The sequence below is a fragment of the Macaca mulatta genome, chromosome 6 (assembly GCF_049350105.2).
Source record: "Macaca mulatta isolate MMU2019108-1 chromosome 6, T2T-MMU8v2.0, whole genome shotgun sequence".
NCBI classification, from domain to species: Eukaryota; Metazoa; Chordata; class Mammalia; order Primates; family Cercopithecidae; genus Macaca; species Macaca mulatta.
Genome location: NC_133411.1, coordinates 1,415,245 through 1,442,173, shown reverse-complemented (window position 1 = coordinate 1,442,173; position 26,929 = coordinate 1,415,245). Strand labels below are relative to the sequence as shown.

The window sequence follows — 26,929 nt, the reverse complement described above, 5'->3', positions numbered from 1 at the left end:
AAAGGTAAATGTACCTAGCAACGGAGCTTCAAAACACATGAAGCAAAAACTAATAAAACCAAAAAGGACAATTCATGGCAGACATTAACATTTCTATCTCAGTAATCAATAGAACAAGTAAAATCAGTAAGGATATCCAACAACAACAGACTTGAATTGATGGAAATTTATAAAACACTCCATTCAACAACAGAAGAGTATCTGGTTTTTGCACATGTAACATTCACCAAGTAGACCATATTTCTGGGACTTAAAGCTATCCTTAACATTTTTTTTTTTTAAAAAAAACAGAAATCGTACGAAGTATGTTATTTGACATAATGGAATTAAACTATAAAGATATCCAGAAATTTTCCAAATATTTGGAAAGCAACCCACTTTTAAATAAGCATGGATCAAAGAGGCAGTCACAAAGAAGTTTAAAAATATTTTGAACTAAACAAAAATGAAAATACAAACATATCAGACTTTGTGGGATGCAGCTAACCAGTACTTTGATGGAAACTGATAGCATTAAGTGCTTATATTTGAGAAAATAAAAGGTCTAAAATAAGTAATCTAAGCTTCTAACAAGTAACTAGAAGAGAAGATAAACCCAAATTGAGCAGAAGGATGGAAATAATAAAAATAAGTCTATAAGACATAAAACACACAAAAAAAGAAGAATTGGCAGGGCTTGGTGGCTCATGCCTATAATCCCAGCTACTCTGGAGGCTGAGGCAGGAGAATTGCTTGAGCCTAGGAGATGGAGGTTGCAGTGAGCCAAGATCACACCACTGCACTCCAGCCTGGGAGACAGAGTGAGACTGTCAAAAAAAAAAAAAAAAAAAAAAAAAAAACCAGAAAGAAAGAAAGAAAGAAAAAGAAAAATAAATTAAACCAAAAGTTGGTTCTTTGAAAAAATCAACAAAATTGATAAACTTCTTGCCATACTGATCAAGAAACAGAGAAGACAAATTGCCAATATCAGGAATGAAAGAGAGGACATCACTACAGATCCCACAGACATTAAAAGAAAAATTACAGAGCTGAGGCCAGGCGCAGTGGCTTACGCCTGTAATCCCAGCACTTTGGGAGGCTGAGGCAGGTGGATCACCTGAGGTCAGGAGTTTGAGACCATCCTGACCAATATGGTGAAACCCTGTCTCTACTAAAATTACAAGAATTAGCTGGGCATGGTGGCATGCACCTGTAGTCCCATCTACTTGGAAGGCTGAGGCAGGAGAATCGCTTGAACTTGGAAGGCGGAGGTTGCAGTGAGCCGAGATCGCACCACTGCACTACAGCCTGGGCAACATAGCAAGACTTGGCCAAAAAAAAAAAAAAGAAAAGAAAAGAAAAATAAAAATTATAGAGCTGGGTGCAGTGACTCAAGCCTGTAATCCTAGCACTTTGGAAGGCCGAGGCAGGAGGATCACCTGAGGTCAGGAGTTAGAGACCAGCCTGGCCAACATGGTGAAACCCTATCTCTACTAAAAATACAAAAAATTAGCCGGGCATGGTGGTGCATGCCTGTAATCTCAGCTACTTGGGAGGCTGAGGTAGGAGAATTGCTTGAACCTGGGAGGCAGAGGTTGCAGTGAGCCAAGATCACACCATTGCACTCCAACCTGGGCAACAAGAGCAAAACTCGATTTAGAAAAAAAAAAAAAAAATATATATATATATATATATACACACACACACACACACACACGTATATATATACACACACACGTATATATATACATACATATATATGCATATATACCTATATACACACACACACACACACACATATATAGAGAGAGAGAGAGAGAATACCGCTGTGAACTGAATGTGTCCACCCACAATTCCTATGTTAAGCCCTAACTCTCCATGTGACTGTATTGGAGATAGAGCCCGTACCCTCATAGGTGATTAAGATAATAAGGTTGGAGCCCTAATCTTATAGAACTGGTGCTCTATAAAAAGAGAAGAAACATCAGTGCTCTCTCTCTCCACCATGTGAGGATGCAGCAAGAAGGCAGCCATCTGTAAGGCAGGAAGAGAGGCCTCACCAGAAACCAAATCAGCCAGTACCTTGATCTTGGACTTCCCAGCCTCCAGAATGGTGTGAAATAAATTTCTGTTGTTTAAGCTATCCAGTCTATGGTAGTTTGTTATGGCAGCCCAAGCAGAATAAGACAAATACTATCTGAAAAATTAAATGATTTAGATGAAATAGAGGAATTCGGCCGGGCGCGGTGGCTCAAGCCTGTAATCCCAGCACTTTGGGAGGCCGAGACGGGCGGATCACGAGGTCAGGAGATCAAGACCATCCTGGCTAACACGGTGAAACCCTGTCTCTACTAAAAAATACAAAAAACTAGCCGGGTGAGGTGGCGGGCGACTGTAGTCCCAGCTACTCGGGAGGCTGAGGCAGGAGAATGGCGTGAACCCGGGAGGCGGAGCTTGCAGTGAGCTGAGATCCGGCCACAGCACTCCAGCCTGGGTGACAGAGCTAGACTCCGTCTCAAAAAAAAAAAAAAAAGAAATAGAGGAATTCCTAGAAAGGCGCAATCTATCAAAACTCAAGAAAAAACAGATAATCTGGATAGCTCTATATCTATTCCAACAACATCAAAAAACCCAGGCTTAAATGGTTTCACTGGTATATCTACCAATGTAAAGAAATAATACCAATTATCTGCAATCCTTGGCAAAAAATATCAAAAACTTTTTAATTGTCAACTTGTTTATGAATTCAGCATTACTCTGATGCCAAACCAAAGGCATTGCATGAAAAGAAAACTAAAGACCAGCATCCTACATGAACATAGACACAAAAATCCTCAATTAAATATAGGTATTGGCAAATAGAATCCACCAATATGTAAAAAGGATGATACATCACAACTAAGTGGGATTTATCCAAGGAATTCAGGGCAGCTTCAACATCCAAACACCAATCACTGTAATCCACTATAATAATAAACTAAAAAGAAAATGCACATGATCATCTCTATCTTTCAGAAAAACATCTGACAAAATCCAAATCCATTCATAATAATTTTTCCAAAAAACCTCTCATCAAACTAGGAACAGAAGGAAACTTAATTAACGTGATAAAGAACATCTACAAAAGCTTATAGCTAACATCACAGCTAATGGTGAAAGACTAAATGCTTCCCCCCAAGACCATGAACAAGGCAAAGCTGTGCTGTATCCCCATTCCCACTAAAATTATTTGTGTACTAGCCAGGGCAATAAGTCAGGAAAATAAGTAAAAGTCTCAAAACTGGGAAATAAATAAAAGTCATAAAACTGGGAAATAAAAATAAAATAAAATTATCTGTTCGCAGACATGATTTTACATGTAGAAAATTCCAAAAAGGCTGAGTGAAGTGGCTCACACCTATAATCCCAGCACTTTGGGAGGCCAAGGCGGGAGAATCACTTGAGCCCAGGAGTTTGAGACCAGCCTGGGCAATATAGGAAGACCCTATCTCTACAAAAAATACTTTTCAAAAAAATTAGCCAGGTGTGGTGGCACACACCTGTAGTCCCAGCTACTCAGGAGTCTGAAGCAGGAGGATCACTTGAGCCCAGGACATCAAGGCTGCGGTGACAGTGAGCTGTGATTGTACCACTGCACTCCAGCCTGAGTGACAGAACAAGACCCTGTCTCTTAAAAAGAGAGAGAGCAAATTCCAAAAATTTTACTAAAACCAATCACCTATAACTATTTACTGAGACCAGCAAGGTCACACAGTAAAAGGATAATAACACAAAAATCAATTGTATTTCTAGATACTAGCAACGAACAACTAGAATTCAGATATTTAAAAACTAATATCATTTACAATAGTACCCCAATAAAAATAAAATAGGTATTTCAAGAGACCTAATATATGTGTAACTGGACCCCTAATGAATAGGAGGGGAAAGGAGGTAAGAGAAAAATGTAAGAAACCGCAGAAATTTTTTCCAAATGTAATGAGAATTGTAAACCTACAGACCCAAGAAGCTTAGTGAACTCCAAGCACAAGAAACAGGAAAATTACACCAACGTATATCATAATCAAATTGCTCATTACCAGTAACAAGTAGAATAATATTTATTTTTGTATTTTTTGTAGAGATGGGTTTTCATCATGTTACCCAATCTGGCCTCAAACTCCTGGGTTCAAGCAATCCGCCACCTTGGCCTCCCAGAGTGCTGGGGTTACAAGCATGAGCCACGCACCTGGCCTAGAATAATATTAAAAGCCAGAGAAAACAGGCATTGGGTACAAAGGATAAAAAATAAGATGACAGCAGATTCCTCATCAGAAACAAGAAGGTAGTGGAGCAACATCTTTAAAGCTGAAAGAAAAAACCCTGAAACCTAGAATTCTACATCTTATGAAAACATCATTCATAAGTGAAGGTGAAATAAAGAGCTTTCAGATGCACAAAAGCTGAAAGAAATCATCACTAGCTGACCCACACAGTAAGAAATATTACAGGCCAAAGGAAAATGATACCAGATTGTAAAATGTGTCTACAACGTGGCACAAAAAGCGCAGGAACTGACTACTAGAGGGTTGAATATGCATAATTTGTTCTTATTGCTTAGATATCTTTGAAAGATAAGTGACTATTTCAGCAATAATAACAGCATGTTGTGGGGTTCACAACAAACGTGGACATAAAGTATATGGCAGCTACACAGACCCAGGAGGGGAGACATGCGTTCACAAAGTGGGGCGACAGTACTCAGAAGCTGTGTCAGCTGCCCGTTTGTCGCCTCTAGCCTCCAGACCCCCCGTCCTGCCTGCTCTGCATTAATAAGCCGCAGTCTTTCAGCACTTTTTCCTATAGAGGGCATGATGTTGCACTGGCCTGAATACGGCCCTGGAGCAGCCCTGCAGGAAGAAGGAGACTCTCTTGGTTCCAGTGCTTCCCACTTTTTTGTGTTCCTGCTCACCACTGCCATAGACAGGGAAACTCAGCAAACTTCCCTGCCCTCCAGGGGACGGAGCTACACCTCCTCCAATGAGGATCGAGCCCCAGCCTTGGGAAGGGAGCTCCCTTCCAAGTGCGCTCCTTAGGGGCCTCCGGGGCCCCAGAGCACCATCCAGAGTTCTCCTCTCCCCCCAATAGCTGCGCCACTGTTGCTATCAATACTTCTTAATATTAAAGTTTCTCAATTCAAATAAAAAATTAAATTAAAAATATAAAACACCAACACGATCAGACCTCATCTCTACAAAAAATAATTTTTAAAAATTAGCCAAGCATGGTGGCACATGTATGTAGTCTCAGTTACTTAGGAGACTGAGGCAGGAGGATTGCTTCAGCCTGGGAGGTCGAGGCTGTGGTGAGCCAAGATCACACCACTGCACTCCAGCCTGGGTGACAGAACAAGACCCTGTATGTATGTGTGTGTATATATATATACACATAAAGAGAGAGAGAGCTGATTTTTTTAAATCCACATTTTAGAGATACACATTAAAACACATATGAAATAAATGGCATGTTAGGGATTTGCTTCTCTATAAAGTGGGGAGGACAGTGGAGTCTAAATGGTCTAGGGCTGGCAGACTGGACTTTAAATGAAACTGAATCAGCCAATATTGATAGTTGATTACCTATGCCAGCTGATGAAAAAATTGAGCTCTTTATATAATTCTCTCTCCACTTTTGTAAAATATTTGAAAAGTGCCATAATAAAATGTTTGGCTTTAAAAAAAACATTAAAAAGAAAGAAACTGTGGCATAAGAATAGAGATACTAACTGATTATGACCAATGACCAATTGATTTTCCACAAGGCACCAAGGCTGTTCAACAGGGAAAGAACAATCTCTTCAACAAATGGTGCTGAGATAACTGGCCAGCCTGAGCAACACAGCAAGCAAGGCCTTGTCTCTAAGGTTGGGGGGGTGGGGGTGGGAAAAGCCACACACCAAATAGTGAAGTTGGATCCCTACCTCACACAATACGAAAAAATTAACCTAAAATTGACTAAAGACTTAAATGTAAGAGCTAAAAATATAACACTCTCGAAGAAAACATAAGAATTCATCTTTAATGGCCTTGATTGGATAATGACCTTAAATGTGGCAGTGAATTCTTAGATTTGTCACAAAAAGCACGGGTAATAAGAGAAAAAAAATGGATAAATTGGACTTCATCAAAACTAAAAATTTTTGTGTCACAAGACATTACCAAGAAAGTGAAGAAGCAACCCACAGAATGGCAGAAAACATTTACAAATCATGTATCTGATAAGAGTCTATTATCCAGAATAGACAAATAACTCTTACAATTCAACAACAAAAAGACAACCCAATTTTAAAATGGGCAAAGGCTTTTTTTAAAAGATGGTTGACTAGAAGCATTTCAAGCACATCTCATCCACTTAGAAGAACCAAAATAATGTGTAGATGATCACACTTTGAATCTATTTTCCAAGAGACAACATGGGAGTTCAGCAGGAAAGTGACAGGAAAAAGCAAAACTTAGGAAGAAGGAAAGCAGGCAGCCTATGTGGCCAAGAGCGGCTGGGAACTGGGAGTGACTCCCCAGTATGAGAGGGTAAGGGCGGGTCTTCCCGCAGTCCACTTTCCCACTAGAGATTCATGCAGTCCCTGACACAGGAGAGCAACTCCACCCTCCCAATCTCTGCATCGGATTTAGGGAGACCAAGAAGGAAGTGCTCCGGGAGGGAACATGCCCTGGGTCTCACACCCTTTCTGAAATTTAAGCAGCTAGAGCAAGACACCGTTCTCCATCCTAGTTCTTAGCAGACGGTGCATGTTCCTGTTACAAGCAGTGCCAATCCGAGGCATTAGGGAAACTTGGACTTGGACTGCTGCTTGTGGAACTGAGGTGTGAGAGTGGACCAGGACTAAGAGGCAAATGTGGCATGGGCTGCAGCTCCCAGCACTGGAAGCAGGCACCACCCCCAGGACTTGAGCAAGATGAGAATTGCCATGGGGGCTTGGTCTTGAGCTGTGCAGGGTCTACAGCCTGGAGCTGAGTTGTGGGCCAGGCACAAAATGCCAAGGCTGATGGAACAGCTTTTGTCTCCAACAGCCAGGATGGGGGAGCAAGCCACATGGGGATTGGGGCATGAAAGGGATGCAGGTCTTCCATCCATGGCCAAGGCTCTGGCTGCTGGGACTGGCCCCACCCTCCCTGTGGCAGCTGCCCCTCATCCAGGCATTCTGCCGTGGGCCCTGAAAATCACCCAGTGGCACCTGTCACAGTTGGTACATGCACTCAGGGGGCTAGAGCAAGCTTGCCTGGTCCAGCTCTGCCCGGCATCCCCCTTCCCCAGCCTGCCCACAAGACAGAGTGTGGGATCCAGGGACCAGGAGGATCCACAACCCAGTCCACCATCTGGAACACTGAGCCTTTCTCCCAGGGGACACCCTGTCACTACCACCTCAGCTGGCATCTACCTGCAAGTGCCAGCTGCTGGCCTGGAGGCTGGCCAGCACAGCCCATTGCAACCACTGCCAACACATGCACACAGCTTGGGACCCAAAAGTGCATCTCACCACCACTGCTACCACCATTGCCCACACCACTCTGGCTGCCCAGAAACTAGGAAGTCTGATCACTTGCACGGTACACTGCTACTATAACCAGCTTCTGAGAAAGCCACCCAGAGGCCCAAGAATCAACCTGCCTGTTACTGCCAACACAGGTGCCAGTGTGTGCCACCATGGGGCACAAGGATACACATGGTTAGCTCACAACTGCTACCACTAAAGCCTGAAGATGGGCCCACCCAGCATCCCAGTCCCCAGCACAACTTCACCACAGCTGCCACCAATAACTACACCCTAACCAAGGAAGCCACAGATACCACTAACACTGCTAATAGCCAAATAAATCATACAGAGGCTTCACTGCTGCATGCCTCAGAAGTAAATCCAAAGGGCCCTACCCAAACAACATCCCAGTCACATCTCCAGTAAAAGGTGCCCTCCAACAACAAAAGTAAACCCCAAAATAAGAAAAAGCAACTATTATACCAGATGTGCAGAAAGCAACATAAAGACACAAGAAACATGAAAAAGCAGGGTAATATGACAATCCCAGAGAAACACAGTTCTCCAGCAGTAGATAAATCTCAACCAAAAGAAACCTCAAAATCCCAGATAAAGAATTCAAAATATTGATTTTAAAGAAGTTCAATGAGATGTGTGAGAAGTCTGAAAATTAATACAAAGAACTCAGAAGATTAATTCAGAATATGAATGAGATGTTTACCAAGGAGATAGATGTATTTAAAAAAAACAAAAACAAAAACAGAATTACAACATACATCTGAAAGCTCCAACAATAGACTAGACCAAGCAGAATAATTTCAGAACTTAAAAGACAGGCTTTTTGAAATCATCCAATGAAACAAAAACAAAGCAAAAAGAATGAGAAAGAATGAGCAAAGCCTGTGAGACACCTGGGACTATATACAGTGATTGAATTTACAAGTTATTGGTCTTCCTGAGGGTGAAGAGATATTGAGAGGCTTAGAAAACCTATTTAACAAAGTAATATATGAAAACGTGCCAAGTCTAGCAAGAGATCTAAGTATCCAGACACAGGAGGCTCAGCAATCCCCAGGAAAACATCGTGCAAAAAAGACACTACCACAGTGCACCATGAATCAGTCCAAAGTCAAAGTGAAAGAGCAAATTCTAAAAACAGCAAGAGAAAAGCATCTAGTTACCTATAAAGGAAACCTCATCAGACTAACGGTGGAGTTCTCAGCAAAAACCTGGCAGGCCAGAAGAGAATAAGGTGACATATTCAAACCGCTGCAAGAAAAAAACTTTCAGCCAACAATTTGATATCCAGCACGATTAACCTTCATAAATGAAGGAGAAATAAAGTCTTTCCCAGAAAAGCTGATGCTGAGGGAATTCATCATCACTAGTCCTACAAGAACTGCTCAAGGAAGCCCTAACTTGGAAGTGAAAAGATGACATTCACCATTATGGAAACACACAAAAGTATAAAACTCACTCATAAAGCAATCACAGACGAAGAGAAAGGAATCAAATGGCACTGCTACAGAATTCAACCAAGCCACAATGACAAACAGCCAGAGGAAAAGAAAGAAGCAAAGAACTTATAAAACAACTAGGAAGCAATTAACAATACAACAGGAACCAAACTTTACATACCAATATTAACCTTGAATATAAACAGGTTAAACACTCCAGTTTTTTGTTTTGTTTTTTGAGATGGAGTCTCACTCTGTCACTCAGGCTGGAGTGCAGTGGTGTAATCTTGGTTCACTGCAACCTCCACCTCCAAGGTTCAAGTGACTCTCCTGCCCCAGCCTCCTGAGTAGCTAGAACTATAGGCCTGCACCACCACTCCTGGCTAATTTTTGTATTTTTAGTAGAGATAGGGTTTCACCATATTGGCCAGGCTGATCTTGAACTCCTGACCTCAAGTGATCCACCCACCTCTGCCTCCCAAAGTGCTGGGATTACAGACATGAGCCACCGTGCCAAGACAAATGTTCCACTTTAAAGACACTGATTAGCAGAATGGATTTTTAAAAGCATGATTCAACTATCTGCTGCATACAAGAAACTCACTTTACCACTAAAGACACACATAGGCTGGGCATGGTTCCTCAAGCCTGTAATCTCAGCACTTTGGGAGGTCAAGATGGGAGGATTGCTTGAGGCCAGGAGTTTGAGACCAGCCTAGGTAACATAGCAAGACCCTGTCTCTATTTTTTTAAAAAGATACATATAGATTGAAAGTAAAGTGGGGGGGGGGGAGGGGAAATACATTCCACACAAATGGAAACCAAAAGCAAACAGGAGTAGCTATACTCATATCAGATAAAACAGACTTTATGTCAAAAACAGTAAAAAAAAAAAAAAAAAAAAAGACAAAGGTCATTATATAATGATAAAGGGATCAATTAAGCAAGAGGATATAACAATTCTACATACATATGCATCCAACATTGGTGCACCCAGATTTAAAACAAATATTACTAGAACTAAAGAGAGAGAGAGAGAGCAATACAGTAATAGTGGGGACTTCAACACACTACTCACAGCATTAGACAGATCAGCTAGATGGAAAATCAGCAAAGAAACATGGGTTTTCAGCTGGACTTTAGGCCTCCACAGACATTTACATTATAGAATATTCTACCCAACAACTGCAGAAGATACATTCTTTTCATCAGCACATGGGACGTTCTCCAAGATAGACTATATGTTATGCCACAAAACAAGTCTTGGCCAGGCACGGTGGCTCACACCTGTAATCCCAGCACTTTGGGAGGCTGAGGCCGGTGGATCATGAGGTCAGGAGTTCGAGACCAGCCTGACCAACATGGTAAAACCCCATCTCTACTAAAAATACAAAAATTAGCCAGGCATGGTGGTGTACACCTGTAGTCCTAGTGGCTCGGGAGGCTGAGGCAGGAGAATCACTTGAACCCAGGAGGTGGAGGTTGTGGTGAGTTAAGATCGTGCCACTGCACTCCAGCTTGGGAAACAGAGTGAGACTCCATCTTAAAAAAAAAAAAAAAAAGAAAGAAAGTCTTAACAGATTTTTCTTTCTTCTTTTTTTCCTCTTCTTCCTCCTCCTTCTCCTCCTCTTAACAAATGTTTAAAAATTAAAATTATATTAAGTATCTTCTCAAACCACAGTGGCATAAAATCATAAATAAATACCAAGAGTAACTCTGGAAACTGTACATAAATGGAAATCAAACAATATGCTTCTGGGTCAACAAAGAAATTAAGATGGAAATTTAAAAATTGCTGAAACGAATGAAAATTAAACACAACATACTTTAAAAACCTATGGGATACAGCAAAAACAGTGCTAAGAGGGAAGTTTATAGCAGTGGTCCCCAGCCTTTCTGGCATCATGTACTGGTTTTGTAGAAGACAATTTTTCCACCAACTGCAGATGCTGGTAGGGATGGTTTTGGGATAAAACTGTTCCACCTCAGATTATTAGGCATTAGATTCTCACAAGGAGCGTGCAACTTAGATCCCTCACAAGCACAGTTCACAATAGGGTTTGTGCTCCTATGAGAATCTAATGTTGCTGCTCTGACAGGAGGAAGAGCTCAGGTAGTAATGCTCACTTGTCCACCACTCACTCCTGCTGTTTGGCCTGGTTCCTAGCAAGCCATAGATGGGTACCGGTATGAGGTCTGGGGGTTGAGGACCCCTGGTTTATAGCATTAAATGTCTATATCAAAAAAGTAGAAAGATTATGTGCCTCGAGGAACTAGAAAAGCGAGAACAAGCCAAACCAAAATTAGCAAAAGAAAGGAAATAACAAAGACCAAATAAACAAAATCAGAAATAAAAAAGGAGACATTACAACTAACACCACAGAAATACAAAAGATCATCAGAGACTATTATGAACAACTATATGCTCACAGATTAGAAAACCTAGAGGAAATGCATAAATTCCTGGAAACATACAATCTCCCAAGATTGAACCAGGAATAAATAGAAAACCTGAACAGATAAGTAATGAAAAGCAGATTTAATCAGTAATTTAAAAACCTCCCCCAAAAGAAAAGCCCACAACCAGCTGGGCTCACGCCTGTAATCCCAGCACTTTGGGAGGCTGAGGAGGGCGCATCACGAGGTCAAGAGATCAAGACCATCCTGGCCCACATGGTGAAACCCCATCTCTACTAAAAATACAAAAATTAGCTGGGCATGGTAGTGCGTGCCTGTAGTCCCAGCTACTCGGGAGGCTGAGGCAGGAGAATGGCATGAACTCGGGAGGAGGCAGAGCTTTCAGTGAGCCAAGATCACGCCATTGCACTCCAGCCTGGGTGACAGAGCGAGACTCCCGTCTCAAAAAAAGAAAAAAAAAAAAGAAAGAAAGAAAAAAAAAAAGAAAGAAAAAAAAAAAGAAGCTGAATTATACCAAACATACAAAAAAAGAACTAAGACCAATCTTCCTGAAACTGTTCAAAAAAATTGAGTAGGAGAGAATGCTCCCTAACTCATTCTAGAAGGCCAATATAACCCAGATACCAAAATCAGACAAGGACACAACAGAAAAAGAAAACTACAGACCAATAACCCTGATGAACATAGACTCAAAAATCCTCCACGGTGCACGGTGGCTCACACTGTAATCCTACTTTGGGAGGCCAAGGCAGGTGGATCACTTGAGGCCAGGAATTCCAGGCCAGCCACCTGCCCAACATGGCAAAATACTATCTCTACTAAAAATGCAAAAATTATCAGGGCGTGGTGGTGTGCACCTGTAATCCCAGCTACTCAGGAGGCTGAGGCATGAGAATTGCTTGAACTTAGGAGGCAGAGGTTTCAGTGAGCAGAGATGGTGCCACTGCACTCCAGCCTGGGTGACAGAGTGAGACCCTGTCTCAAAAAATATCCCCAACAAAATATTAACTAACTGAATCCAACAGCCCGTCAGAAAGATAATACACCACAGTCAAGTAGGCTTTGTATCAGGGATGCAAGGATGGTTCAATGTAAGCAAATTAATAAACATAATACATCACATAAACAGAATCAAGGACAAAAACCATACAATCAACTCAATAGATGCAGAAAATGCATTTAATAAATTTCAGCATCCCTTAATGATAAAAATCCTCAAAAAAATTGGCACAGAAGGAACATATCACAAAATAATAAAGGCTATTTATTACAGACCCACAGCTAACATCATACTGAATGAGGAAAAGTTGAAAGCATTTCCCCTAAGAACTGGAACATGATAAAAATGCCCTCTTTCACCACTCCTATTCAATATAATACTGAAAGTCCTATCCAGAGCGATCAGGTAGGACAAAGTACACAAAAGGCATTCAAACTGGAAAAGAGGAAGTCAGATTATTCCTATCTGCCAATATGATTTTGTATCTAGAAAAACCTAAAGATTCTACCAAAAAAACTCTTAGATAAGTGAATTCAGTAAAGTTGTAGAATACAAAATCAACATACACAAATCAGTAGCATTTCTTTTTTTTTTTTGAGACGGAGTCTCGCTGTGTCTCCCAGGCTGGAGTGCAGTGGCGTGATCTTGGCTCACTGCAAGCTCCGCCTCCCGGGTTCACGCCATTCTCCCGCCTCAGCCTCCCAAGTAGCTGAGACTACAGGCGCCCGCCACCACGCCCGGCTAGTTTTTTGTATTTTTAGTAGAGACGGGGTTTCACCATGTTAGCCAGGATAGTCTCGATCTCCTGACCTCGTGATCCACCCGCCTCGGCCTCCCAAAGTGCTGGGATTACAGGCTTGAGCCACCGTGCCCGGCCAAATCAGTAGCATTTCTATACACCAATAATGATCTAGCTGAGAAAGAAATCAAGAAGGCAATCTCATTTACAATAACCATTAAAAAATACATGGGAATAAATCTCTACAAGGAAAATTACAAAACACTGATGAAAGAAAATTGTAGATGACACAAACAAACAGGAAAACATCCATGTTCATAGATCAGAAGAATTCACATCATTAAAATGACCACACTGCCCAAACCAACCTACAGATTCAGTGTAATCCCTATCAAAATACCAAAGTAATTTTTCACAGAATTTGAGAAAACAATCTCAGGCCGGGCATGGTGGCTCACACTTGTAATCCTAGCACTTTGGGAGGCCAAAGCAAGAAGATTGTTTGAGGCCAGGAGTTTGAGACCAGCCCAAGCAACACAGTGAGACCCCATCTCTACAAAAACATATTTTAATTTAAAATTAGTCAGGCATGGTGGCACACACCCATAGTCCAGTTACTCAGAAGGCAGAGGCGAGAGAACCTCTTGAGCCCAGGAATTCGAGGTTGCAGTGAGCTATGATTGTGGCAACGCACTCTAGGCTGGGTGACAAAGCAAGATCCCATCTCGAAGAAAAAAAGAGAAGAAGGAGGAGGAGAAGAAAAGAGAAAAAGAAAAATAATCCTAAAATTCATAAGGACCAAAAAAGAGAGAGAGGTGTGTGTCAGTGCAGGAAAAACTACCATTTATCAAACCATCAGATATTATGAGAATTCACTCACTGTCACGAGAACAGCATGGAAGAAACTGCCCCCATAATCCAATCACTTCCCGCCAGGTCTCTCCCTAAACACCTGAGGATTGTAATTCAAGATGAGAGTTGGGTGGGGACACAAAACCTAAACATATCACTACATGACTTCAAATTACACCACAGACTGTAGTATGGGATTTAAACTAAAAACTTTCTGCACAGCAAAAGAAATAATAAACAGAGTGACAAGGCAACCTGTTAAATGGGAGAAAATATTTGCAAACTATTCATCCAACAGGGGAGTAGTAACCAGAATATACAAGGAACTCAAACAATTGAACAACAGCAACAACAACAAAAAACCCAAGTGATCCCATTAAAAAGTAAGCAAAGGACATGACATGAATAGACACTTTAAAAGAAGAGATACAAATGGCCAACAGGTATATGAAAAAAATGCCCCACATCACTAATCATCAGAGAAATGCAAATTAAAACCACAATGAGATATCATCTTATCCCAGTGAGAATGGCTATTATTAAAAAGACGGCCAGGTGCAATAGCTTATGCCTGTAATCCCAGCACTTTGGGAGGCCGAGGTGAGTGGATCACTTGAGGTCAGGAGTTCGAGACCAGCCTGACAAACATGGTGAAACTGCATCTCTACCAAAAACACAAAAATTAGCTGGCATGGTAGTGGGCACCTCTGAGGCTGAGGCAGGAGAATCACTTGAACCCGGGAGGCAGAGGTTGCAGTGAGCTGAGATTGCACCACTGCACTCCAGCCTGGGTGACAGAGGGAGACTCCATCTCAAAAAAACAAAAAACAAACAAAAAAAATCAGATATTGGTGAGGATGCAGAGAAAAGGGAACTCATACACTGTTGGCGGGAATGTAAACTAGTACAGTCTCTATGGAAAACAGAATGGAGATCTCTCAAAGAATTAAAAATAGAACTGCCATTTAATCCGGCAATCCCACTACTAGGTCTATACCCAATGGAAAAGAAATCAATATATCAAAAAGACGCCTACACTCATATGTTTATTGCAACACTATTCACAATAGCAAAGAGATGGAATAAACCTAGGTGTCCATTAGTGGATCAATAAAAAGAAAATGTGGTATATATACACAATTGAATATTACTCAGCCATTAACAAAGAATGAAATCATGCCTTTTGCAGCAACATGGATGGAACTGGAGGTCATTATCCTAAGTGAAACAAGCCAGGCACAGAAAGTCAAATGTCACGTGTTCTCACTCACACGTAGGTGCTGAAATTGTATACACATGGATGTAGGGAGTGGAATGATGGACGACAGAGACCTGGGAGGATGAGGGGGTGACAGGGGCCTGGCTGATGAGATTTTAGTTAAGGGGTACAGTGTACATTATTTGGGTAATGGCTACCCTAAAAACCTTGACTTGATCACTATGCAATCTATGCATGTAACAAAATTAGACATGTACCCTATAAATGTGTACAATTTAAAAAATGTTCAAAGGACTTGAGGAGACATTTCTCCAAAGAATATACACAATGGTCAACACATGAAAAAATTATCAGCACTGTAAACCATTAGGGAAATGCAAGCAAACAAAAATCCAAAATTCAATACCATTTCATACCACTAGGATGGCTATGTCTTTTTTATTTTTAGACAGTCTTGCTCTGTTGCCAAGGCTGGAATGCAATGGCTCAATCTCAGCTTAGTGCAACCTCCACCTCCTGGGTTCAAGAGATTCTCCTGCCTTGGCCTCCCGAGTAGCTGGGAGTATAGGCGCATGCCACCACGCCCGGCTAATTTTTGTATTTTTGGTAGAGATGGGGTTTCACCATATTGGTCAGGCAGGTCTCGAACTCCTGACCTCAGGTGATCCGCTTGCCTCAGCCTCCCAAAGTGCTGGAATTACAGGCGTGAACCACCGCACTGGGCCAGCTATCATTTTTTCTAAATAGAACATAAGTGTCAGTGGGGCTATGGAGAAATTGGAACTGTTTCTGGTGCATTGCTGGTGAAAATGTAAAATGGTGCACCTGCTGTGGAAAAGTGTGGTGTTTCCTCAAAAAGTTAAACACAGAATCACTATATGATCCAGTAACTCCACTCCTAGGTACACACCTAACAGAAGTGAAAGCATTTGTTCTAACAGAAACCTGCACACAAATGCCCATAATTCACAGTAGCCAAAAAATGTAAACAAACTAAATGTCCATCAACTGAGGGACCAGTAAACAGAACGTGGCATCTTCATATGATGAAATATTATTCAGCTGTGAAAAGGAAGGAAGCCTTGGCACATGCTGCCACGTGGAGGGACCCTAAAAACGTTGCACTGCGTGAAAGAAGCCGGACACAGAAGGCCACACGCTGACCCCATTGCATGATATATCCAGAGTAGGCAAACTCAGATTAAAAGGTTCATGGCAGCCAGGACCTGGGAGCGGGGACTGGGGAGTGACTGCTCGGTGGGTGGGCACTGCCAGAGGTGATGAAGATGTTTTGGAGCTAGAGAGAGGTGGTGGCTACACAACTTTGTCAATGTACTAAATGCCCCTGAACTGTTCACTTTTAAACGGTTAATTTGATGTTATACGCATTTTACCTCAACACGAAAACACATAGAGGCCGGGCGCGGTGGCTCACGCCTGTAATCCCAGCACTTAGGGAGGCTGAGGCGGGGAATCACCTGAGGTGAGGAATTCCAGACCAGCCTGACCAACATGGTGAAACCCCATCTCTACTAAAAATACAAAAATTAGCCTGGCGTGGTGGCGGGTGCCCGTAATCCCAGCTACTCGGGAGGCTGGGGCAGGAGAATCGCTTGAACCCAGGAAGCGGAGGTAGCAGTAAGCCAAGATTGCGCCACTGAGCTCCAGCCTGGGCAACAAGAGCTAGACTCCATCTCAAGAAAAAAAAAAAAAGAAAGAAGAAAAGGAAAAAAAAAAAAAAAAGAAACAAAAAACACCACGTAACACATAGAACACAAATTTACAAATAAATATAAGTAAAATCTCTGGAATGTTAAGAAAGAAAGCAAATGGCAGATTGGAGCAGGGACAGATGCCCGTGAGTGGGTGGAGGCGGTGTGGGCGGGTGGGACGGATGCTTCGGAAGGGTCCGACCCTCCCCTCGAGGTGGTGTGGGATGCCCAGCCTCCCCTCCGTCATGGCCGCGTGTCTGGCCCAGTGCACTTCTCCGAGAAACCAGGTTGGGCACTTGGTGGCTGGAGGCCAGCGTGCAAGGCCATCCCATCAGAACTGCAAGGCCTTTCGACTCAAACAGGAAACTCCCAAGCCGCACCCAAGCCTGGCCCCAGCCTGGTGGGGAGAATAGACCAGGGACAGTTCCCAGCACCCCAAGGCGGGCCGGGCATAGAGCAAACCCACTCGACCACCCCTTGAGGTCAAGGAAGGTGAAGGGGATAGGGTGACCTACACCAGCCCCAGAAGACCCTGAACCCTGGCACCCCAGCCTAACTAACCCTCGTCCCCAAATGAGTGCAGAGCCACAGGACAGGAGCGGGTCGGGGGGTGGCAGGACAGCTGGGAAGATGAAGGGGGGCAGGGGATGTTGTCGGAGGTGGGGCTAGTGCAGATCCTTCTTGTCCCCAACATCCCAAACTCCCTTCCGAGTAGCCAGAATTGAGACGGAAGCCTCGTTGCCCTCCTCAGCCTCACACACCAGTGACTACTCGCTCTGCAACGCCCGGGCAAAGCCACATTCTCCTGGGTGTCTCCAGCTCAGTGCTGGAAAGGCCCTAAAATCAAGAGTTCTGGTAAAAATCACCAGGAGCTGATAAATATTCCCTGTGGGTGGTGTAGGGGAGGGGCCCAGAGGAAATCCAAGGAGCCAGCCTGCCTGCCTCCTCCCCACAGCCAGTGACCCCCGAATAATCAATTTCGTTTTTGTTTTTTGTTTTTTTTTTGTTTTTTTTTTTTTGTTTTTTTTTTTTTTTTTTTTGAGACGGAGTCTCGCTCTGTCGCCCAGGCTGGAGTGCAGTGGCCGGATCTCAGCTCACTGCAAGCTCCGCCTCCCGGGTTCACGCCATTCTCCTGCCTCAGCCTCCCGAGTAGCTGGGACTACAGGCGCCCACCACCTCGCCCGGCTAGTTTTTTGTATTTTTTTAGTAGAGACGGGGTTTCACCGTGTTAGCCAGGATGGTCTCGATCTCCCGACCTCGTGATCCGCCCGTCTCGGCCTCCCAAAGTGCTGGGATTACAGGCTTGAGCCACCGCGCCCGGCCTGTTTTTTGTTTTTTTTTTTTGAGACAAGAGTTTCACTTTTGTTGCCCAGGCTGGAGTGCAATGGTGCAACTTTGGCTTACCTCAACTTCCGCCTCCCAGGTTCATGCAATTCTCCTGCCTCAGCCTCCCAAATAGCTGGGATTACAGGCATGCACCACCACACCCGGCTAATTTTTGTATTTTTTTTAGTAGAGACAGGGTTTCTCCATGTTGGTCAGGCTGGTCTTGAACTCCCGACCTCAGGTGATCCGCCCACCTCAGCCTCCCAAGGTGCTGGGATTACAGGTGTGAGCCACCACACCCGGCCCAGTTTCAGGTTTTTGTTTGTGCCTCAGTTTTTTTTATATATAAATGAATATATTTTTATTTAAAAAAAAAATTTCCAAGCAGAAGCACCTTTGGCTATAATTCACTGCATTGAAACAGCTAGGCGGCTGAGCACGGTGACTCACGCCTGTAATCCCAGCACTTTGGGAGGCCAAAGCGGGGAGATCACGACGTCAGGAGTTCAAGACCAGCCTGGCCAACATAGTGAAACCTGTCTCTACTAAAAATACAAAAATTAACCGGATGCGGTGGCACACACCTGTAGTCCCAGCTACTTGGGACACTGAGGCAGGAGAATTGCTTGAACCCGGGAGGCAGAGGTTGCAGTGAGCCAAGAAGGCACCATTGCACTCCAGCCTGGGTGACAGAACAAGACTGTGTCTCAAAAAAAAAAAGAGAGGAAGAAAGAGGGAAAGAAAAGAAAGAAAGAAAGAAAGGGGGGGGGAGGGAGGGAGAAAGAAAAGAAAGAGAGAGAGGGGGAGAGAGAGAGAGAGAAAGAACGAGCTGGGCAAGATGTTTCAGGGCTTCCAAGTCTTTCCTACCCAAGTCATCAGCCCCTGCCAGATCGGCCTATTCATTCCTGCCTGTCTGTGAGGCGACTCTCCTCAAGGAGCTCCGCTGAGTCTCGTTCAATGCCTGATCACCCCAGACCACATGGTGCTTTCCCGCTTCTGTGTCGTATTAACCACTTAACACTGGTCAGGGCCACCCAGTCACATCTCTCCAACTGCATTGCAAATGACCACGGCTAGAACCACAGCTGCCTCCCCCTCCCCCGGCGTCTCAGCACCCAGCACGGGTGAACAAGGTGGGAAGACCCTGTTGAGCAACAAGCCGTCTCCCTCCGATCACAAGGCCTGCTCCTGGGAACACCAGGCCACATGAAGGAGGAGGCCTCACAGTTGCGGGAAATAAATAATTTGGCACAAGGATCAAGATAAAGTAGTTTGAGAAATAGTTGCTGATAATACTTCAGGGAAAAGCCTCATGGTGTTCAGGTGGTCACCTGAGCATATCTGAACTTCCTGGCCCTACTGGTGGAGATGCGAGGGGGTGGCAGGGAAGTGTGTCTCAGTTCTTGCCCTATGTAGCCTAAATACAGGAGGATGGATCCTATCGCAATAGGTTGTCCCATTTTACAAAATACTCATGAACTCACCTCACCAGATGGAGCCTCCTTGGGACTGGACCAAACTCCCCACAGAAATGGCCCTGTGAGGCAAGACTCAGGTGTCCCCGGCCTTCTGATGGCAGCGTTCTTCTCCACCTGGGACACGGGTCAAAGACGCCTTGTAGGCAGTTGGGGGACAGGGGAGGACCCTACCACTGCAGTCAGGGGCTCAGCTGGGGACCACGGGTGGGGCCTCGACAGACTCCTGGGTGCTGCTCGCAGGCAGGTCCCACACAGGACGGAGGGGTCGGCTAGGGCCATCTGTGGGTCTCCCAACCCCACCAGGCTGTGAGCTGACAGCATTTCTCTAAGAAATCTGAATTTTTATAAGAACCTTTCTCCTGTGGTAAAACTCGTATCTGTTCATTTTAGAAAATACAGATAAGTAAGAAAACAAAAATAAAAGCCGCTCCCCAGGCGGTGGTGTCCACCCCGTCAAAGCCCCTCCCCAGGCAGCGGTGTCCGCCACGTGGAAGCCCCTCCCCAGGCGGCAGTGTCCGCCCGGTCAGCATCCTATGTTGTTCTCCAGTTCTTGTTACTCAAGGCTTTTCAGCGACTCTGGGGCCGCATCGAGCCCCGGCTTTGTGCGGGATGGATACGACACCCTCGGCCCGAGTCCAGACGCCACCGGTCACTCGCTCTGGGAGGCTCGATGAGTGACCTGCCTTGATGTCCTCATTCGTAAAATGGGTGACAGTTGCCAGGCCAGGGCGGCTGTGGGGCCCCGTGGGGGTGGCGTTTGGAGGATGCGCGCACACACCCACCCTCCTGCAAGGGCCCCGCAGACGGCCTGTGCGACCGCACCGAGGTCCAGGGAGGAAGCCCCTCCCTGCCTGCCCTTGACATCCCGGAGGCCACAGCGGGACAGGCCCGTGGGACAGGCCCGTGGACGCTTCTGCACAAGGCCCCTGGCCTCCCAGAAGAGGTCAGAGGGTGGCCCCTGCCAGTCACGCGCCCGTGGCGACCCCTCCCAATAGGGGTCCCAGCATCGACTCAGGCTCCACGTCGCTCTCAGGGCATCCGGTTGGGAATTCTGGCCGCTCAGAATAAGACTTCAGTGAACAAATTTCTAGGTGCTACTGAAACCAAGTCTGAACATGGGCCCTTCCCAGGGCTGAGACCCCCGGGCCTGGCGCGCTCGGCCCGACAGCGGGGCCCGGCTCTGCCGCCCGCACCCGCCCAGCCCCAGGGAGCGCGGCCCGCACGGAACGCCCGGGAGTGAGGGCTCAGAACACTCCCGAGCGGACGCCGAGGACCACAGACCGTGGACGCGCCGCGGCTCCCTCCAAGGTCCGAGTTTTAAGTGAGACCCGCCAGCCGCACCCCAGAGTGTCCGCCCCGTCCCGGGGCAGCCGGGCCTGACGGCGCCAGGATGCGGCGTGAGGAGGGTCCCGACGCCGGCGCTCGCCCCTCAGCCCCGCACCCGGGAGCGCATCCCGTCTCCACTGCGGGCGGCACGCGGCGGGGGCCGGCGGGGCGCCCAGGACACTTACCCAGGGCCGGCGGGGCGCGGAGGCTCAGGCGCACCCGCGGGGCAGCGCGCCCTGGCCAGGAGCTGTGGCGGCGGGTGCCGGCGCTCGCATCCCGGGGACCCGCGGCGGCTCCAGGGACTGCCCCACCCCGGCACGCGAGCCGCCCGCCCCGCCCCGCCCCGCAGCACCCAGGGCCGGGAGGCGGCAGAGGGCGCCCGCGGGTCCGGCTGTCTTGGGTCCGGCTGCCCCAGCTGCCCTAGCGAACCCGAGACGCCATCCGGTTCCCCTGGGGTCCGCCCTGCGCCCTTCGCGTCCCAGTGATCCCCCGGAGTCTCCGTGCCCCGAGGTGGGGGTCGCGGCCTGCGCCCCTCCAGGCCCTGCGTTCCCCCTGGGGTCTGTGTGCGCCCAGGGCCCCCTCGGTTTTCCCCGCGCCCCCGTCCCCTCCCCAGCGCTCGCCGCGGGCTGTGCTGAGCCGCTGGCCCTAGAGCCGGGTGGCGCAGACCCGAACAGGTAAACTGAGGACAGCGAGTCCCCATCGCCTGCCCCATGAGGTCGTTTCGAAAATGTAAAAGGAGTCATGGTTTTTGCGAATCATAGAGAATATTAAGGTACTTTTGGATCCTGAACTTCTCAGGAAGCGGACGCGCGCCAGGCACCGCAGGGTCGCCCGTGCGAAGTTCCTCGTCCCGGACTTTTCAGGGTCCCACGCGGCAGGTGCGCGGCCCTGGACGCCCCAGCCCCGCCCACCCCGCCGGTCGGCACCTGGGACCACGCGGCCGAGAGCCAGGTCCTCCCTGCAGGTCCCCAGGGCTCACCCCGCGCCCTCTGAGCGCCCGCCGGCCCCTCCTACCTCGGGCTGCGCCTTCTCCTTCCCCTTCCCGGTGGTCCTTGGCCCCCTCCGGTCCTCCGTCCCGGCGCGCAGGCCCTGGCCGAATTCCCTGTACCCTCCGGGGATCCCTGGGGACACCCTCAGCCTGGCCTCGCACCCCGACGTCTCCACAGACTCTGGCCGGCTTCCACCCGTTCGCGCTCTCGCTGGGGCCGGCCATGGGGCCGTCCGCCCCTCCTTCTTTCCCGGCCGCTCGCTCGGGGGTCCCTGGAGTCCGCTCCTCAGCATCCGCGCTCCTCATCCCAGCCGGGCCAACCGCGCCCCCCCATCCCGCACGGCCGGTTTTCAGCAGCGCGGCCGAGGCTGTCACTGGCGCTCCCCAGGCTCTCAGTGCAACCCCGTCTCCCTGACGCCCCCAACCCGCCCCGCGCCTCCTGCTGTTCTCCGAATAAGGCTTGTGGGCCTTGGGGACTTTGCACTCTCTGCTGTCGGCTCAGGAGAAGTCTCTCCCAGACACAGGGTGGGCGCAGCTGAGAAGCCCACCCTGCCCCCAAGTGGCCACCGCCCCTCCCAGGCTGTAGCTCCTGCAGGGCAGCCCGGAACTGTAGCGTTCTCCCGCTGTGTCCCCAGGGGTCACCAGGTCGGCTCTGCTCACCTCTGGTTCCTAATAGCAGAGGCTCAAAAATGTCGGCTGAGTAAATGGGCGTTTTTTGAGGCAGAGTCTTGCTCTATCACCCAGGCCTGAGAGCAGTGGTACCATCTCAATTTACTGCAACCTCTGCCTCCAGGGCTCAAGCGATTCTCGTGCCTTAGCCTCCCAAGTAGCTGGGATTACAGGCACAGGCCACCATACTCAGCTAATTTTTTTTTCGGCTAATTTTTTATTTTTTTTTTAAGTAGAGATGTGGTTTTGCCATCTTGACCAGGCTGGTCTCGAACTCCTGACCTCAGGTGACCCACCCGCCTCGGCTTGCCAAAGTGTGGGGATTACAGGCATGAGCCACTGTGCCACTGGGACAGCCAGGAGCCCTGGGTGTACCCATTTATTTTTTGATGTGGAACAATGCGCAACTATATTGCTGTATTTAAAAAAATCATTAGTTGTATCTCGATCCAATTTTTGTAAAGTGAATTATGCACAGGAAATGTGTAGTTGGATAACTGTGAGGTTACAGGTGAACTTTAATTTCTTTTTACTTTTTAAAAAGTCTACAATTCCTGTAAATTTTTGCAAGAAGCACATAGTTCCTCTGTAATCTGTTAAAATAAGAACCTGTGGGTAGAAGGTGATGGTGGTGAGCCACACCCCCCTGCACAGGAAGACAGCACCCCCATGTCTCAGGGCAAGCACGGGTCCCTTCCACCTACCCTGTCCCACCAGAACCAACTGGAATGAGACACTTTGTTACTCTGAGTACACAAGGAAACGGCTCCTCCTTCCCTCCCACTGCTCTCGACTGGCACAGGCCGTCCACACCCACCTGTCCCCTGTGCTTGTCCCCAGAGTCTCAGGTCTCTGCAGGACCTGGGGCAGCCAGTGGGACTGTGCAGAAAGAGGATGACCCTGCTGTGGGAGGCACTGCCCCTAAAGTCTCAGGGTCCAGCAGGCAGAGGCCCACGTGGAGTCCTGGAGTCTCTGGGCACCCCACCCGCACAATGGCGGATCCCCGAGCCGCCTCCCGGTCAGGTGGGCTGTCAGGCATGCCTGCCTCCCCACGACAAAGGTCCAGATGCAGCTGACACCCCCACTCACAGAGTCTCCTTTCTGCCTCTGTGCTGGGGACCCTGTTCAGGAGGTCTCCTCCCTCCAGTCAGGACTTGCCATCCCCACTGTCATTGAGGCCTCTGGCTCCCACCCACACTCCCAGCAGCTGGAGACACACCCCTTTCTCCTGGGCCACTGGTCCTCCTGGGACTCTGAACCAGAGGGACTAACACCTGGCAGGGATGGCAGCTGGGGCAGGACTGGAAGCCTCCAAGGAGCCACCCCCAGCTCTGGGTACACCCACAAAGGAGTCGTGGGTGCAGCGGGTCCCCAGAGCCATCTGAGCTGGACTCGGCCCCCAGTGGACGGCCACAAGGCAGGTGCCCACGGCCGGCTGCAGCGCCAGGCCCCTCCCAAACACACCCAAGTTGTCTTCCCAGAAGTGTGGGGGCAAAGCTGCTCTTCATGGGCCTCTAGGAGTGGTGACCACCACTGCCCCCTCCTGGCCACACCTTTGCCTCCCACAGGCAGACCAGGCCAGGACCCCAGGGCCCTGACCTCAGAGGCAGACAGGGGTACATGGACCCCTCGGGCTGGGCCAGGACCTGGTGCAGGCGTCTATGGCTCTCTGGCTCTCTGACAGTGGCTAGGTTTCCCGGGTTCCCCACGACAGCTGTGGCTCGCAGTGTTGATGCCTCACAGGGAGCCTCGTGGGCAGCCCTGGTCATGCTTGGGTTCCCTCTCCCATACCACTTTCTCCTGGAGGACAGAGAAGGACCTGGGGAATTTTGTCTTTTGTTAAAAACCACCAGGTAGCTCCCTGCTGGGCACAGTCACGGTGGCACCCGTCAGAGCTCCTGCTTCCAGGGTGCATTCCATCATTCCAAGTTCACTGTGCTGGAGTCAGCTCTCTGCCTGCCGCAGGGTGGGGGGGTGGAGGGTGAGGGGGGGAGATGAAGGATGGGGGAAGGTGCAGGGTGATGGGGGGAGGTTCGGGGGGAAGGTGCGGGGGGGAGGTGGAGAGTGAGCAGGGGAGGTGAGGGGAGAGGTGGAGGGGGAGGTGCAGGGTGAGGGGGAGGTGCAGGGTGAGGGGGAGGTGCAGGATGAGGGGGGAGGTGGAGGTGAGGGAGGGAGGAAAAGGATGGGGGGAGGTGCCAGGTGAGGAGGAAGGTGAGGGATGGAGGGAGGTGCAGGATGAAGGAAGGAGGTAAAGGATGTGGGGAGGTGCAGGGTGTGGGGGAGGTGGATGGTGAAGTGGGGAGGTACAGGATGGGGGGAAGTGCAGGACTGTGGGGGGAGGTGCAGGGTAGGGAGCGTGGGGAGGCACAGGCCAGGGGCCCCAGGTGAGGGTGGACGGCGTGCACCTGCACCTCCATGTCTGCACTGATGACTGTGAGGACCCAGAGCAGAGGGAGGTAGCGGCCCCCAGAGATGGCTATGCCCCCCGTGTCCTGCTGTCTTGGGTCTTGGGACCAGGGGTCGAGCGACACTGGCCTGGCCTGGCCTCCCCGACCCAGCCTCACATGCTGGGCCTGCGCAGGGCACCTGGTCAGCTGTCCACCCCCTCCACCCCCAAACCCAGGCTCTGAAGGGTCACAGGGCACAGCCTGCCTGACAAGGGAGAGTTGAAAGGGTGAAGGCCCTTCTCTCTGTGGTTTCTCAGCAGCTACAAATGCCATGGCTGTGTCTGGCAGGGCCACCCGGTCAGCCAGCAGCTCCCGGAGCTCTGTGGTGCAGCCGCACTGCCCCCACGTGGCCCAGGCTGTGTGCAGCTGACGGGCCCTCCCTGCAGACGCCTGAGGATGGGGTCTGTGCTGGCAGTGTGGCTGGCAGTGTGGCTGGCGGGGGGCACGGCACCCCCTCCAGAGAATCCTCCACAACTCGTGAGCTCACTGCCCTCCAGGGACCCCCAGTTTTGTATCAGTGACTCCCACCAGGAGAGCAGGGGAGTCCCCCCTCCACAATTCCACTGCAAGATGCTCCTCACCGCCTCCCCTTGACTCCTGGCGGCTGGGAGCTCCCGGGGAAATGCCCCTCCCGACAGCCACAGCCCACCAGCCCGACACAGGCTCTGCATCCAGGGGTTTCCTTGCCAGCAGGCCGGCCTGACATGCGTTTGTCCAGCGTGCTACCCCTGCTGGTCCTCCCAGCGTGCGGTGCAGCGGCCCCAGCACCCTCCTCACCTTCTGCTGAAGAACTTGTGCTCCCGAATTCTCAGCGGCTTTTGTTCTCGTGAGTCTTCATGGAGGCCCCTCTCCAAGGCAGCCTCCCAGAGTCTGCCTGCAGATCAGGAGCCCCCATGGCAGCCATGTGCAGAGTAGCTGAGGGTCCCTGCACCACACACCTGAGTGTACCTCACACCTGTGAATCTGCCACACACCTGAGCACACCACAAACCTGTGCGTCTGTCCCACACGCACGTGACGTGCTGAGAAACACTTTATCTCCATCAGAGGAACATCTCATTGCTGCGAAAAGGAAGGAAACCTCATCCACAATCTGACCTTTTCTCTGTAAAAGTCTCCGTCTCACCTGCCTTGTCTGCTTTCTAGGAATATGGAGCTAACCGCACACATACAACATTCCTTCCCCGGCAGCTGATACACAGGATGAGCACATCGGCCTCAGCATCAGCCGTTGGCCCGTATCATCCATGGAGGACAGACGCTGATCGTGTGCCTGTAGGCAGGTGTCTCTCACCAGGGCTGGCAGCTCCTCGGAGTAGCAGAGGCTTCCCCGACCCAGGTAGGAATCCAGAGGCCAGAGAAGCTGCGGGTGTGGAGTGGGGGTTGTTCACTGCAAAGGGAGACAGCACGGGCAAGGGCCTGGAGATGTGGCTGGGAGGGCTGCAAGGTGGCTGCAGCAGCTGCCCTCACCCCAAACACGGAGACTTCACAGGCCTGAGGCTGAAGAAGGAGTGAGGGCAGCTCCCAGGGTGGGGTGGGTGCAGCTACTGGACACTGAGTCCAGGTGCCTGTGAGGCGAGGGAGAAGCCGCTGGGCGCCTGGCCGTGGAGGCCTGACACCGAGTCCAGGTGCCCGTGAGGCGAGGGAGAAGCTGCTGGGAGCTTGGCCGTGGAGGCCTGGGTGAGGAAGGAAGACCTCATGGAATTGGGAGCCTGGGGCCTGGGCAAGGCAGCTGACCTCACGGAGTGGAGCCTGGGGTCATCTGCTGCAGAGTCACGGGGGTGTCAA

At 48.8% G+C, this 26,929-nt stretch overlaps 1 protein-coding gene across 2 annotated transcripts in view; it reads right to left on the bottom strand.

Moving 5' to 3' along the window:
• Positions 1-22,430, bottom strand: part of AHRR (aryl-hydrocarbon receptor repressor) — a 115,413-nt gene extending 92,983 nt beyond the window's left edge. Inside the window, exon 1 of one of the 2 annotated variants that reach the window (XM_078004538.1) lies at positions 22,052-22,430. The gene's annotated coding sequence lies outside the window, so the exon portion shown is untranslated. Of the gene's footprint in view, positions 1-21,222; positions 21,347-22,051 lie in introns of those variants that run through there. The other variant, XM_078004539.1, reaches the window with a different exon arrangement.
• Positions 22,431-26,929: the final 4,499 nt, after the last annotated feature.